Consider the following 14,891-nt stretch of genomic DNA (forward strand, 5'->3'; position numbering starts at 1 on the left):
GCAAAAAGACAATATTATAATATGTATCTATAACAATACTAAGCAATACTTACTGTATAAATACACCACAGCACATGACAGAGGGGGGTGAGAGGAGGAGAAATTAGGAGGAGAAATCCCCCTCACCTCCAGTGCTGCAATAAACAAATACCTGCCCTGTAGACCCTGGTCTGTGGGGATTTATTTCCAGCCTATCTTTCAGGTCTCAGCAGCAGGGTGTCCCAGGACACTGAAGGGGAATTTCTAGTTGTCACTGCTTAGCAGTGGTAGTTTAGGACCAAGGAATAACCTGGAATGGAAAAGGCCTAGCTGAGGAAAGGCTTAAACAGGCTGTAGCTGTCAATGCCAGAGACTTGTGCAGAGAAGCCACACCACGAGAAGCCAGCGTCCAGACAGAGACAGAGGAGTCCTGCAGCTTTATTTGAACAAAGGGAGAGAGTCCATGGGGCATACACCCGTGGGGTCTCTCTCAGTTTTGGAGGACACAGCCTCCTTTAATCCTAAACTCCCAATCATGTATTGCCCTCTTCCTTTCCCCCACTGGCTGAAGTACCAGGATGGTAGAGCCTTCCTAAACCAGCTACCACATATTCCCCCTTGAGCAAGTACCACCATTTTCCCCCACTGTTGGGAGCTTCAGGCTGTCTGGGCTCTGCAATGGACTATGTACAGGCCCATTTGTCTGTTACTCTAAAAGTCAGGAGTTCAACCTGTCTGTGTCAAACTGTTTGGGTTCTGTAACAAAGTAGTTGGCATGGGGTTGGTAGAGAAATTGAGACACATTTTGAAGACATTAACACCCGCTCCTCCTTGCTGGAATCCGAAATGCAGGGAAATTTCAAAACTCTGGGCCTGTAAGACAAAGCTTAGAATTAAACACAGGGTTTGATTTGAGACCTAAGAAAAGGCTTCCAAACTTAGTTCCTAGAAGCAAGAATGTAGATTTGTAGTTTAAAGAAGAGACATGTTAAGCTAAGTAGAAGAAAGTTGAGAGTTTTGGAGTTTAGGATACAGGAAAAATAAAAGTTACAAAGTAATTACAAAGGTAACATGGAGTTTAAAATGTAGTTACTGTAAGTTTGTGTGTCATAACATGATTAACTAAGAGAGCTTACACTGTAGCATGAGTCCATAAGATGAAATATTTAAAGATTAAGTCAAAAGCATAAATATCCTCATTGGCAGTGTTTTATTAGTTAATAAATCCTTAAAAGGTCTTGTAACTAGAGGTCTTGTCACCTTCTGAGCCATGCAGTAAAGATGTGAGCTGAACTCACCCTCCCTGCCTATGTAGAAGATAAGAAAAATAAACTGCACCATCTATTGAGTAGTTTATAAATGACATCTTGTCACAGTTTGGCGCTGGCGCAATGCCAGTGCCCCCATGAAAACATATTCTCCCTGGTATTTGCTGTGAGATGCGATCAGAAACAGAGCAAAGCAGGCCTCTACTTGTGAACAAAGGAGGAAAAATACTTTATTACCTTACAACTATAATAAAATGAACACAGAGAGCAAAATGGAAACCTTTCAAAAACATTTCTCCTCCCCCCACTCAATTTCCCAATCACCCTTCAAATAATCGACTCTCAGTCCATCTCCACCCTTCAGGCCATCACCTCTCATTTCATCAAGGAGAGAGGAGTCCCTCTTGCACCACGGGCTTCCCCTGGAAACACAGCCGAGTCCTTTTGTGTTTCCACGTCACTCAGCACCGCCTTCGTGACTTCTTCCTTCCATGTCCAGTGCTCTCACCACTGCACATGGACCAGAGCTGCTTTTAGGGTTCTCTTTTCAAGGATGCTTTGCCCAGTTCCAGGAGAAAAACGACAGTCTCTCACTTTTTGGGACATCAGTCCCCCCCAAATTTTTCTTTCTCTCTCTCATTTACTGTTAAATAAAATCCATACTATTAACTTTGGTTTATGATCTCATTTGGACTTGAATTCAGGGTGAGGCATCTCTAAAACTTTTAATAACGGGATCACAGCACAGTGTTGAGATCCTTGCAGACCAGCTCCAGCCCATGTTCATCTGCTGGAAATATGGCATCAGCCCTTGGGACCTGCTCCATCCTCATCAGGGACCAGCTGTGGGCTTGTGTCATGGTGCCTCAGCAGTGGAAATCAACAGAGATGTCAATCAGCTCACTGACATGAGATCTGAGATGACGGTGAACACGAGATCACCATGACATGTCCATGACTGTGACCATGAGGTGACCATGACATGAGCACAACCATGACATGATTGTGACCATGAGACAACCATGAGTCACCCTGACTATGACCATGACAGGACCAGGACCATGAGATGATTGTGACCAACAGATGACCTTGAGATGACCATGACATGACCATGAGGTGATCAAGATCTAGAGACAACCATGACCAAGTCTGTGAGGTGTCCCTGAGGTGACCCCAATGTGATCTCTGAGATGACCATACCCTGGGGCTGTTGGAGTGAAAGCTCCTGAGGACAAAGAGAACAAAGATTGAGTTAGTGACTCTGGAGATGAGGATAGCTTGGAGAAAAGACTCACTGCCAGGAATTCCACAGGATCTGGATTGGAAGTGGCAGGAGTGGGGGACACTGGGAATGAAGGACACTGGGAACAGGGGACAGCAGGAACAGTGGACTCCTAGAACTGGGGGACACCGGGATGTAGGACCACCACAAGCAGGGGGACATTGGGATGTAGGACCACCACAAGCAGGGGGACACCAGGAATGAGGGGCACTGGGAATAAGGAACATTGGTAACAGGGCCCACCAGGAATGGGGAACACTGTGAATGAGAGACATCAGGAATGGGGAATACTAGTATGGGGGACACTGGGAAAGCAGGCACTGGAAATGGAAGACACCAGGTGTATGTGGGGGTCATGGGAAGAATCCCAGGAAAATCCAAGGGGGTCCCATGCATTCCTGGGGAGTTTCCCAGAGGGATCTAGGTAAATCCCCAGGGATTCCCTGTGGTGGTGGATTTGCCCCATGCCTTTTCAGGCTGCACCATGGTCTAAGAAATGCTCATTAGGCCTTGGCCTTGATGAACCTCACCTGGGCCAAGCTCCTCTTGAGCTTATCAGAAACACTGTGCTTCCAGGCAGTGCTTCTGGGTAAAGAGCACCTGATTTCTTTATCAACAGCCTTGGAAATTGTTTTTCTTGCCTTAATTGGACAAAATCCTTGTTCTCACACTTTGAAAGAAAGCTGCCCATGGAAAGAGGGGCCAGGATGAAAGCTTGTTGTGATAAAGGTCATCCCTTGGGGTCCTCTAAGCAGGGGTGCCCAAAGAGCCCCTTGGAGCTGTGCGGGGCCACAGCAGCAGTGAGCAGCAAAGTCCCTGTGAGAGTGGCCTCTGCCAGCCAGGAGCTGTCCCCTTTGCTGTACCCAGGGCATTTCTGAAGGATGGCAGCTCCTGGGCTGCCAGTGCCCCCACTCCTGGAGGCCTCAGCCTTTTCCCTTTGATGAGAAGATGCCAATGCTTCAGTAGCTTGGAGAGGAATTTTTCACAGGTACCTTGCACTGACTCTTTATGTCTGTGTGTGATTTTTCACGTACATACGCCACAGTAAATCTGAGACAAATGATGCTGTCTTAGATGTTTAACTACCTTAGATATCTAAGTTTGGCCTGTAAGTAAGTTTATTTTAAGTTATATGTTAAGTTAAATAATATTAAGTTTTATTCCTTTGTTAAATTTTTAAGGTATAAGCACTGTTCAGTCTGAGTGCTGTTAAGCTTTTAGGCCATATTCCTTTTCATCCTTGTCCTTTCTATACTTTGTCACACGCACCTGAAAACACACACACACATAGTTCATTTCTGTTTTAATTGGCTGGATTTTGTTGTTGGTTTTTTTCTTTTTCCCTCGGTCTGCCTTAACTGTCTGTAAGTAGTAGAATGAATCTTGCCGAGGAACCTTCTCATGCTGTCGCTTAATATTCAATGGGCTTTTCACTGATCCCCCGGCCGGTGGCTTTTTTTCTCCACGTCAAACCCTCGCTCCTGACACTCCCCGACGCTTCCGCCGCCGCAAAGATCTGCCCGGCAACCGATGACGTCACTGCAGAAGCAGCCTCCCATTGGCGGAAAGGAAACAGCGGCGCCAATCGCGGGGCCGGAGGCGCTGTGCGGGGGGAGACGGCGCGGGCTGAGCGGGACCCCCGGTACAGGAATCCCCCGCACTGCCGCTCCCGGGCACCGGGACGCCCCTGCGCTCCCTTTCCCAGTGCCAGGACCCGTCTGAGCTCCCCACTCCACAAGACCGACACCCACCTGCATCCTTTTACGCCGTCGCTCCCAGACCCCATAGCCCCTTTTTCCTTAACCATGGGAGCCCCCGGACCCCCATTCCTGCCTTTCTTAGCCCCCATACCCTCTCTTTCCTGAATACCAGGGACCCTCTGGACCTCCCTTCCAGCCATCCCTGCTCTCCCCAGCCTGGGACCCCAATTTCCTTGGCACTGGGAGACCCTGCCCCCACCTTTCCTTGACCCTGTGTTATAAATATGTTATATTGTTGGCTTTTCGCAAATATGAAGACGAATTCTATATGGATAATGTTGAAATAACTTTGCTTTTATTTCTGCTATTAACAAAAACTTAGACATGGCAGTAGTGGTAGCTGGCACAGTTATGAGTGAACTGTCTGTTTAGTTGGGATAACATCCAGTGAACATGAAATGAGGACCCTGCTATTGAAATGCCAACTATCAGCATCTGCCGCCTGAAGAAAATATGGCCCAAGACCCAGACTGGAAGTGATAAAGAGAAGGAGCCAAAACCACAGCCAAGAAACATGGTGGACCCAAGGAGGGGCCATGCAAAATAGTTCCTGGAATATGTAAAGTAGCTTGTGGGAAAATATGAATATGCATATGGATATATGAATATGCAACAGGCCGATGTAAGAGAAAAGGTATTTAAGGGGTATCTCAGGGGATAACAGTGTGGTCCTGGCTGAGTGTCAAGCACCTGGCTGATTTTAACCCTTTGCTTTATTTCTGTCTCCTACTGGCTTTTTATTAAACTTTTTAAAGTTTACCAGAAAAGTGAACCTCATTTTTCACACCCTCGGATCCCCAAATTCCCTTCCTGGCTTTCCCAGCTTTCCCCGATACTGAAATCTGCTGGAAGATAAACTTTCTAACATGACTTGAAACATTGGAGAGCAGGCATCATCTGTGCAGGACACATGCAGGATATCTCCTTATTCTGTGTTTGAGGTGACACTTTACAACCAGATATTTGTGCATCATAATCATACATATTCATTATGACATATCTCCTACCTAATACAGAAACATCACTTTTCTAGAAGTCATTTCCATTAATCTGCCTCCTATGGAAGTCATTTTATGGTCCTTGAGGGTCGACTAAAGGGGTCTCTGCTGGTTGTATTCATTGAATGCTTTGATATTAAAGGTGACCTTCCCCTGAACTTTTTCCTTGGGTGTGTGCTATTGCTTCTTGCTGCATAACCACGACCCCACTGTAGTCCTTTTTATCTGTTTCTCTACTGGTTCCAGCCACATTTATCATCCTGTGTTCATACCTTTACATCTTTTCATCACACCGTTTCCCTTTCCTTGATCCATGAGGCCCCCTGGAACCCCCAACCTTTGTGTCCCCCAAGTTCTGCACACCCTGTGATTCCTGTCCAGTGACAGAGCCCAGCCTGGGGTTTCTCAGTGTGTGGCCATGGGGTACAGGGACAGGAGCCCTTTAAAGTGAGCAGGGCTGGATGGAGCCAAAGATGCCATGGATGATGGGATATTGGATACCCAGACCTGGATTGCCAAGGGCTAACCAGAGCATGGCTTCTGGCAACCTGGAGATGCCGTGGGGCTGGGATAGCCGCAGTGGGGGTGTCTTGGGGTGATTTTATGATGATGCTTTATTCCCTAATTGTCTGCTTTCTGCCCAGAAATCAAGTGCTGTAGCTTTAAGGTAGACCCGGGGGCCCCATTCAAGTGCTCTCGCTCAGGGCCCTTCATTGTTCCTTCTGTTGGATTGGTTTGGGGTTTTTTGCTAGCTTTAAGCAAAAATGTTTTTCCCTTCTCCTAGCCTGGAGGCTCTACCAGGGTTATACAAATCCTCTTGGCGATTTGTTTCTCCTTTTCCCTTGAATTGTTTCGACTTGTTTTTTTTCCTTTCTTCAGCCCATCGGGGAGCCAGAGGGACCGCCCTGAACCCGAGACCTCCGAGGAGCTGAACTGACACGAGGAAGGACATTAAAATCCACCAACTTCAGCTGCGCAAGGAGAAGACCCATGCCAGAAATCCAACAGGTTCCCAGCTGCTGTGAACTCTTTTCTCCTCCCGTTCCCATAGACAAAGAAGGGCGGCTGCCATCTTTGCCTCTCAGCCACGAGGCGAGGTGGGGCTGTGGTGTAAGGTTCAAATTTCTTTTTTAAATTTTTTTAAATTTTCTTCCTTCTTTTTTATGTGCCTTGTGGGCACTTTTTTTTTTTTAATTTTGTTTTGTTTCATTTTGTTAATAAACACTTTATCTTTTTTTTGCTTTTTACTTTCATCCCCTTGTATCCATTTCTCTCATTGGCAGAAGAAAGGGGAGTTATTGAAGCCCTCTCTACTTAGAGAAAAACACTCATTTTAGAGCGCTTTTCTTCTAGAATTTGTCTCCAAACTGGGACATGGGGCTGGAGGGGGGTCAGGATCTGGGGGAACCTGTGGGGCTGGGATCTGTGGGGTTGGAATGAGGATCTGTGGGTCTCCATCAGACTCTGGAGCTCCATAGGGCTGGGATGGGGCTCTCTGGAGCTGGGACACAACTCCATGGGTCTCTGTGGGTCCACTCCACCCCTCCAGGTCTCCACACAGTGCAGCAGGTTTGCCACAGGTTTGCAGCTGCGACCTCCTGTTCAATGGGAATATCCATGGAATCTGTGGGGAAGGCTACAACAGGTGGGATTTCATCAAAGGCTGGGATCCAGGGGTTTGGTGGTGGCTGATGGTGCTGCCTGGATGGCCTGGGGGTGACAGGCTAACTACAGGATTAATTAATTACCTGGAGCATACCTGTGTGGAATGGCTTCAGAAGTACATTGGATTATTGGTGCTCTACAGCACATTACTACTGGGATGCAAATGTGGGAGTGGAATTCCCAGGGGAATGTGGGATTTGGGAGGGCAGAATACAGGAATACAGGAATTCCCTGGGAATCCCATGGATGGATCTCACGGTCATCCCATTCCTATGGGAATTCTGTGAATGGATTTCACCTCCATCCCACTCCCATCAAAATTCCTAGGTGGATCTCTCTATTGTCCCATTCCCGTCAGAATTTCATGGATGGATTTCTCCATTATCACATTCCCAGAATGCCCTGACATCCATGTGTAGACAAAAGTGGAACATGGGACCCTGGTGCTATCCTGCCACATGTATGGATTCTGCCCCAGGACCATCAGGATCAGCAGGATGAAGGGGGAGGAAATCCAGAATCAGGAGATTGAGTTGGGTGGAATATAATTCCCAACAGCAATGGCATCTTCCACACCTGGGCCAGAACTGAGGCACTGCCAGGGGAGCAGGAGCAGCACCAGTGCCAGGTAGAGCATCCCAGAATGCTGCAGCTTGGGGTCTTCATCTGGGGAAAGGCTTCGAATGCAGAATCTGTTAGCTGGGAATTTGGGAATGAGGAATTTGGGAATGCAAAGCAGCAGGGTGGGGGTTCCCCTTCCCCTTCTCAGCATCTTGCTCTTCCCAGAGTTGGAATCAAGATGGAATCTCATCCCGGTGATGGTTGCTGTGTCCGTCATTGCTGTGTCATGATCCTCGTTGGATTCAACCTCTGGAAGGTCTGACCTGGTAATGTGGGATGGTGGCTGGGGGTGAGCACTAACCTGTCCAACAGCATCTGGGGATCCTGGTACTGATCACACTTTATTTCCATAGGGAAAAGGAAGAGGAATGGATATGATGTGGTGGTTAGTGAGTACCAGTGGTGCTGGTATGACATTGCCAGCCCCTGGGCTGAGTGACAAGGGTTTCAGCCATTAGATCTCTCATAAGACTGTGGGTGGACCTAATTGGTCCCCCAATCAAGACACCATCACCATTGGCTAATTAAGAAACCACCCTTTAAACAAATCTCCATAACACATTCCACATGTTTACAATACCAGGTGCAGCAAGCTAAGATAAGAATTGTTTCTCATTCTTTTCTCCGATCTTCTCACAGCCTTTCCCAGAACTATGCCTGGGAAAGCTGTCTGTTTCTCTCTGTGGCCAGAGAGCTGCTGCCACAAAAAGGGATAATGGAACTAGCTCTGATAATTATACCCCTTTTCAATGGCCAGCCCTATCTGAACTATGTCAGCTTGTGGCCAGGCATGGTTTGGGTTCTACTGCAGTTGCTAATATGCTATGGTTCTTAACCACCAAGGAGGTAACTCCCTTTGATATAAAGCAACTAGCAAAACTGATGTTTGCAACTGTCCAATATCTGGTCTTTGAATCAGCATGGAAGAGCAGTGCTGAAAACCAGAGGATAAAAAATCTGAAGCTTCCATGGGAGGACCCACATTAAAGGGTGGGGGTCCCTCAGCTACTGGGTCTCATGCCAGTGGGCGATACAAGGCTCCAAGCCAGGTTACACCCACTAATACTGGCACAAGTAAAGGAATTGGGTCTGCAAGCACTGTTCAAAGTAGCTAACATGACAAACTCAACCCAAATATACTCAAAGATAAGACAAGGAGTCAAAGAACCATACTTAACAATTCATAGAGAGATTGCAATGCAGTGGAAAAATAAATTGTTAGTGCAGAAATCAGAAATCAGCTAATTTTACAGCTTGCAAAAGACAACACCAACGAGAACTGCCAGAGGGTGATAGAACTGTTACCTAATGAGAACCCATCACTAAATTACCTGATAAATCCTGTGCTAAGCTTGGATCCAATTTTCATAACATGACTATGTTAGCAGATTCCATAACAGCAGCTGTGAGGGTAGCACCTCAATGCTTCTGGTGTGGCCGGCAAGGTCACCTGAGAGGGAACTGTCCCTAGAAGTCCTTTCCAGAGGGTGTGGGAATCTTTAAAATCAGAGGGGTTTGGTAAAGCTGTAACAGGCAGGCCTCAAAGACAGCAGAACTGTGATTGGAGCTAAGCAGTAGCCATAAGATTTGTCTGCAAAAAAAGTTATATGAGATGTAGAATGTAAGGACAAATAGAACAATGGTCTGTGTTAATAACTCCCTAAGCTACAGAAAAGTATATCTAGCAAGATAATAGGAAGTTCCAAGCTTAATAATGGAGCTCTGTGCACTGTATCTTAAGGCTTACGAGCAGGTATTGTATTTGAAATAAGCAAGCATTGTTTTAACAGAAGGTATATGTGCTTATAGTGATTGGATAGAACTACTGTCAATATGCTTTTGCTTTGTGTGATTGGTCAAAAAACTTTTAAGTGAGTTGTAACACTGAGCTCTTTGTCTGCTGCCAGGGACATGAGCTGCTGGCATCTTCCCATTGTCATAGCCATGTAATGAGACTGATGCTGGAAAATAAAACAGCTCAAGGCACATTCTCAGCAGTCCCGTCCTGTTCGTGATTTGTACATAGACCCCCAGCTGGTGATACAAGGGACATTTCAAGGACAGAAGAGAGCATATACCAGCTGCAGCCAATGTGGAAGGACTGGACATATAATTAAGGTGTGCAAGTCAAAGGTTCATGCTCATGGGCAATTTCTCAAGGACCAGGGAAACAGGATACTGAGCATGGATGGAATTACACAACGACATAAGTAATTTCCTCCCCCCCAGCATGAGCCTGGGATCAGCTCTCAAGAGGGATGCAAGGAGCAGCTGGAATGGATGTGTCCACCTCTGTCGCAATAATTATATGCACTTCACAGGTACACAGGGTCCCTCTTGAGGCCTGGGGGCCAAACAGGGAAGGATTAAGTGCACTATTAATTGGAAAGTCCAGTTCCACAATGCAAGGTATAATTGTATAGCCTAGTGTTATCACACTAGTAATACAAGTTTTGCTGGACAAATACATGCAATGGTTTCCCCCCTGCTCCACCTGTGACCATTCATGAAAAAACTAGAATTGCTCAACTTGTCCCTTTTAAGTCTTATATGCTCAAAACAGATTCTAAAAAGCGAGGAGATCAAGGCTTCGGATCCACAGGACAACCCCAGGTGAACTGGACTCAGGTCGTGAGTAATCGAAGACCCAACATGGCTTGTACTGTGACGATGCCCAAGGCAAAGCCCTCACAGATAAAGGTCAGTGGGATGGTTGACAGAGGGGCAGACATCACCATTATCGCTGCCAACATGTGGCCTCTACTACACCTTCAGGATCTGCCATTGCTGGCCTAGGAGGGCTTACACAGAGCTGCTTAAGCAGCAATCCTGTGTTGATAAAGAATCCTGAGGGCCAAACAGTGACAATCTGGGCATGCATCACTGCTGCACTGTAGCTTTGCCCGGCTAGGTGGTGTCAGGCTGCCACGGCCCCTCTCTGCTCCGCTGATTCCCAGCTGCCAGGGAAGGCACAGCACAAAAACGGAGGCAGCAGTCACGGATCCTGGGGCACTTTTATTGGATGTTACCGCTGCCCTTTGCTTCTCCAGGACCCCAAACTCAGGGCAGACAATGAGTTATATACCGGGGGAGGGTCGCAGCACAGGATACAGAATTCAACAAATCAGGATAACTACAGATAACGTATAAGGCGGGCATTCAAATCTCTACCAATGAAGAATCCCAAGGGAAAAGGACAGTTTAGAGAAATGCTAAATTGACAGAGAAGTTTCTCGAGAAGGCAGTTTTCTTAGGGAGACAGTGGCATTTCCTGCCAGGAGGGGTAAAGGAAGTTCTGGGAGAAGAGCCAGAAACCAAAGGGCAGCACAAGGAGATTACAAATCAAACAATAGTCATATTAATCAAACAAAACACATCCCTACACTGCACTGCTGAACCTGTGGGGGCGACATTCTGTCCGCATGGAGAGTTCAGGTGGGGATGGATTTTTAACGGGGACCACTGTGTTGACGAGCATAAGATGCTCCACACCAGCTCTAGAATGACTTTGTGGAGCCACAGTGGAGCCACAACTCAGCCTGTGTGGATACCACAGTGGCCCCTTGAGAAACAGAAGAAGAATTTTAGATGTCCTAAAATCATTAGCACAAGAACAGCTAGCTCAAGGACACATAGAGCCATCTGTGAGCCCCTGGAACACCCCTGTATTTGGTGTAAAAAAGAAATGTGGTAAATGGAGGTTGCTCTGTGACCTGAGAAGAATTAATTTGGTGATGGAGGGCATGGGGGCTTTGCAGACCAGTATTTCCCTACAATACCTGCCTCCTGGGACATGCTGATTGTGGTCCTGAAGGATTGTTTTTTCACTATTCCACTGTACCAAAATGATATCCCAAAGTTTGCTTTTACAGCATTAATAATGCTGCAGCAGTGCAGTGTTATGAATGGTGTGTACTTCCACAAGGAAAGCACAACAGTCCCAGCGGTACATTGCACAGGCACTCTCATCTATGAGAGAACAATTTCCAGGGGCCTACTGTTATCATTACATGGATGATATTTTGGTTGCAACCCAAACAAAAGGGGAGCTCCCACAGATTCAGCCAAACCCGCTGCAAGCATTAAAAACATTTGGGCTCCAGGTGGCACCAGAGAAAGTGCAACAAGCGCCCTGGAGACATTTGGGACTCAATGAGTAAAACTTGTGGTGCAGCCACAGGCAATTCAACTTTCAACCAAAATTGAGATTTTAAATGATGTACAGAAAATTTTGGGTACTATAAACTGGGTCAACTCATATCTGGGAATAAACAGTTCACAATTAGCACCCTTATTTGACCTACTGAAAGGGGATCCCGAATTAACTTCCCCCAGAAAACTAACTCCAGACGCAAAAGCTGCTCTCGAAACAGTAGAGCAAGCTATCACAAACTGACGGGTCGACTGGATATGCCCAGAGGTGTGTGTCACCATATTCTTTATCATCATCGACTCTCATAATGCTGGTATTATTGGGCAGTGGAACACACATTGCCTTGACCCTTTGCAATCCTAGAGTGAGTATTCTTACCTCACTGATCAAAAAAGATGGCATCTACCATCTCTGAGCTAATTGCACACCTAATCATTAAATGCCGTCACAAGGTGTCTGCAATTGAATGCAAAAGACCCTGCACAAATTATTATTCCCATAAAAAAAAAAAGAGGAATTCAAGTGGAGTCTTGCTAACTGCAATGCACCCTTCAAAACTTTACTGGACAAATCACTTACCACTTACCGAGCCATAGACTGCTTAAGTTAAGTGGTGAAACTACATTCCCTCTAAAACCCCTAAATAGCTGAACACCCCTAAAGAGTGTTAGGGTGTTTACTGATAGCTCTGGGAAAACAGGACAGGCCCTTGTGACATGGATAGAGGAGGGTGAGTGACAAATATTGGAGAGACATGAGAATGGGTCACCTCAAATAGTAGGGCTATGGGCTGTAGCTATGATTTTTCAACATCTTCCCCACTCTCCCCTAAATGTTGTAACTGATTCTGCACACAAATGTTAGACTGAGCACTACTAGAAGAGATTGATAGTGCAAGACTGTTTAAATTGCTAAAATTCTATGTCCGTCCATCCATTCAGGCCAGGACTTACCTGTACTACATTCTACACATCAGGAGCCACAGAAATTTACCAGGTTTTATCACAGAGGGCAAAGTCAGAGCAGATCTGCTAGCTGGCCCTGCTTGGACAGCACCACAGCCAGACATGCTTCCACAACCAAAGGCATTGCACAGTTTTTTCCACCAAGGTGCTTGAGCTTTACAGCAGCAATTTCAGCTGTCAAACACAGAGGCTTGTAATAGTTAGCATCTGTGCTGATTGTCAAGGTCATGCCTGCACCATTGCAGATGAGAGTGAACCCTTGTGGACTGCATGCTTTACAAATCTGGCAAACTGATATCACACACGTCCCTGAATTTGGCCTTTTAAAATACACCCATGTCTCAATTGACATCTTTTCCTCATCAATATGGGCTACAGGGGAAAGAGGATGGGATGCCATGGCACACTGGCGATCAGCTTTTGCAGCCTTGGCCATTCCTCAAACCATCAAAACTGATAATGGGCCTGCATTCCCTTCACAGAAAACCAGACAATTTCTACAGCTCTGGGGTGTATCACACCTAACCAGCATCCCTCATTTACCAGCTGGACAAGCAATAGTGGAAAGAGCACATGGTGCCTGAAAAGGTATACTTAATAAACAAAAGGAAGCTATGTGTGGTGAGACTCCACAGAGTAGAATAGCTAAAGCTATACACACAATAAATCACTTAACAGTATTAGGAAAATTCCAGAACCCAGTTATGCTAAATCACTTCTTATCAATGCAATCATGTATTTCAGCTGCCTGAACCCAAGGTAATGGTACAAGACCTCCTTACAAATACATGGGGGGAGTCCCTGGGATCTCATTACCTGGGGCTGGGGATATGCATGTGTTTCTACAGACAGACACATTGAGTACCTGCCAGATGCATCTGGCCTGCACTGCATCCTGCTCGGGACCACAGACAGCAGCCTCCTGATGAACCCTCCGCAGGCATCGCAGAGCCGTGTGATCAGAGCGATTGATGACTACCTCGTGGAAATCTGGGACTGCAGTTCACATAAAGATTCATCTGTTTACAAATTATCTCCCTATTCACAAACTGTTTTCCTTGTCTAGAGATTGTTTCCTAGTTTTCAAGTTGTTTTTTTTTTTCTTTAATAAGGGTTGAATGATTCTTGTTCTTACAGGCTGTTTTATTTTCTTCAAGGGTTAAATGGTTTGTTGCTTTGACAAATAAGTTGTAATCTGTAACCTATAAGCCAAATGCCTGTGGCATACTTACCTGAGCTCTTCCCTATCAGGTCCTGGATATAAATGCTGCAGCTATAATGCAAATCAAAATTTATAGAAAAGAAAGGATGAGATGTTGGGTGTCACATTGCCAGCCCCTGGGCTGAGTGACAAGGGCTTTCGCCAATTAGATCTGTCATAAGACGGCGGGCATTTCAGCAGCCCAGGACCCGAAGGGGCATGGAGTTCAAACCAATGAAGAGCATCCAGATCAGGCCTTTCAAATGCTCTATGTAAAGGAGGGAGTGGAAAACAAAACCCTCTCTTGCCACACGAGCATCAGGGTGAGTGGTCTCAGTCTCCTGCACTACTCACCCCCCCCACACGTGACCTAACACACTGGCAGATCCAGCCCTGGATCACCTCCATGCATATGAATCCAGGTGTGTGATCCATGCTGGAATCTCATGGATCTTCTCATTCTGCAGAAACAGGCAGAGAAACCACTTGCTTGACCACAGCTACAGAGTGAAACCTGTGTGGGATTCCAGAAGGAATATAGGGCAGGATTCCAGACCAGGGCATGATTCCAGATCGGGATCAGGTAGAATTTTAAAGTGTATCTGGACTGGATCCCAGAGCGGGATCAGGTGGGATGGATGGAGCAGCATTAGAATGGGATTCCAGAACAGAACTGGGGGATTCCAAAGCAGATCAGGTGGTATTGATGGAGCAGGATTGGGGTACAATGGATACAGTAGGATCAGGTGGTGTCCTTGCTCTCTGTGGGCTCTTCAACCAGATCCAGCTCATGGGATGGGGACACAGACAGGGGGACACCAACTCTTACTCTCACCCCAGCAGGAATCACCAGCTGAGCGATCCACGGTGCCAGGTCCAACCCCTTCCCTCTCCCTGCAGAAAGCCACAAATTGCTGGCAAAGCTCATCCTGCTGTTCCCACTCATCAAGCAGCAGCCCTTCCCAACAGATTGACTTCCTGTTTTTCCATGTTTTAAAC

This window comes from Motacilla alba, unplaced genomic scaffold, assembly GCF_015832195.1.
Source record: "Motacilla alba alba isolate MOTALB_02 unplaced genomic scaffold, Motacilla_alba_V1.0_pri HiC_scaffold_28, whole genome shotgun sequence".
In the NCBI taxonomy this organism is placed as follows: Eukaryota; Metazoa; Chordata; class Aves; order Passeriformes; family Motacillidae; genus Motacilla; species Motacilla alba.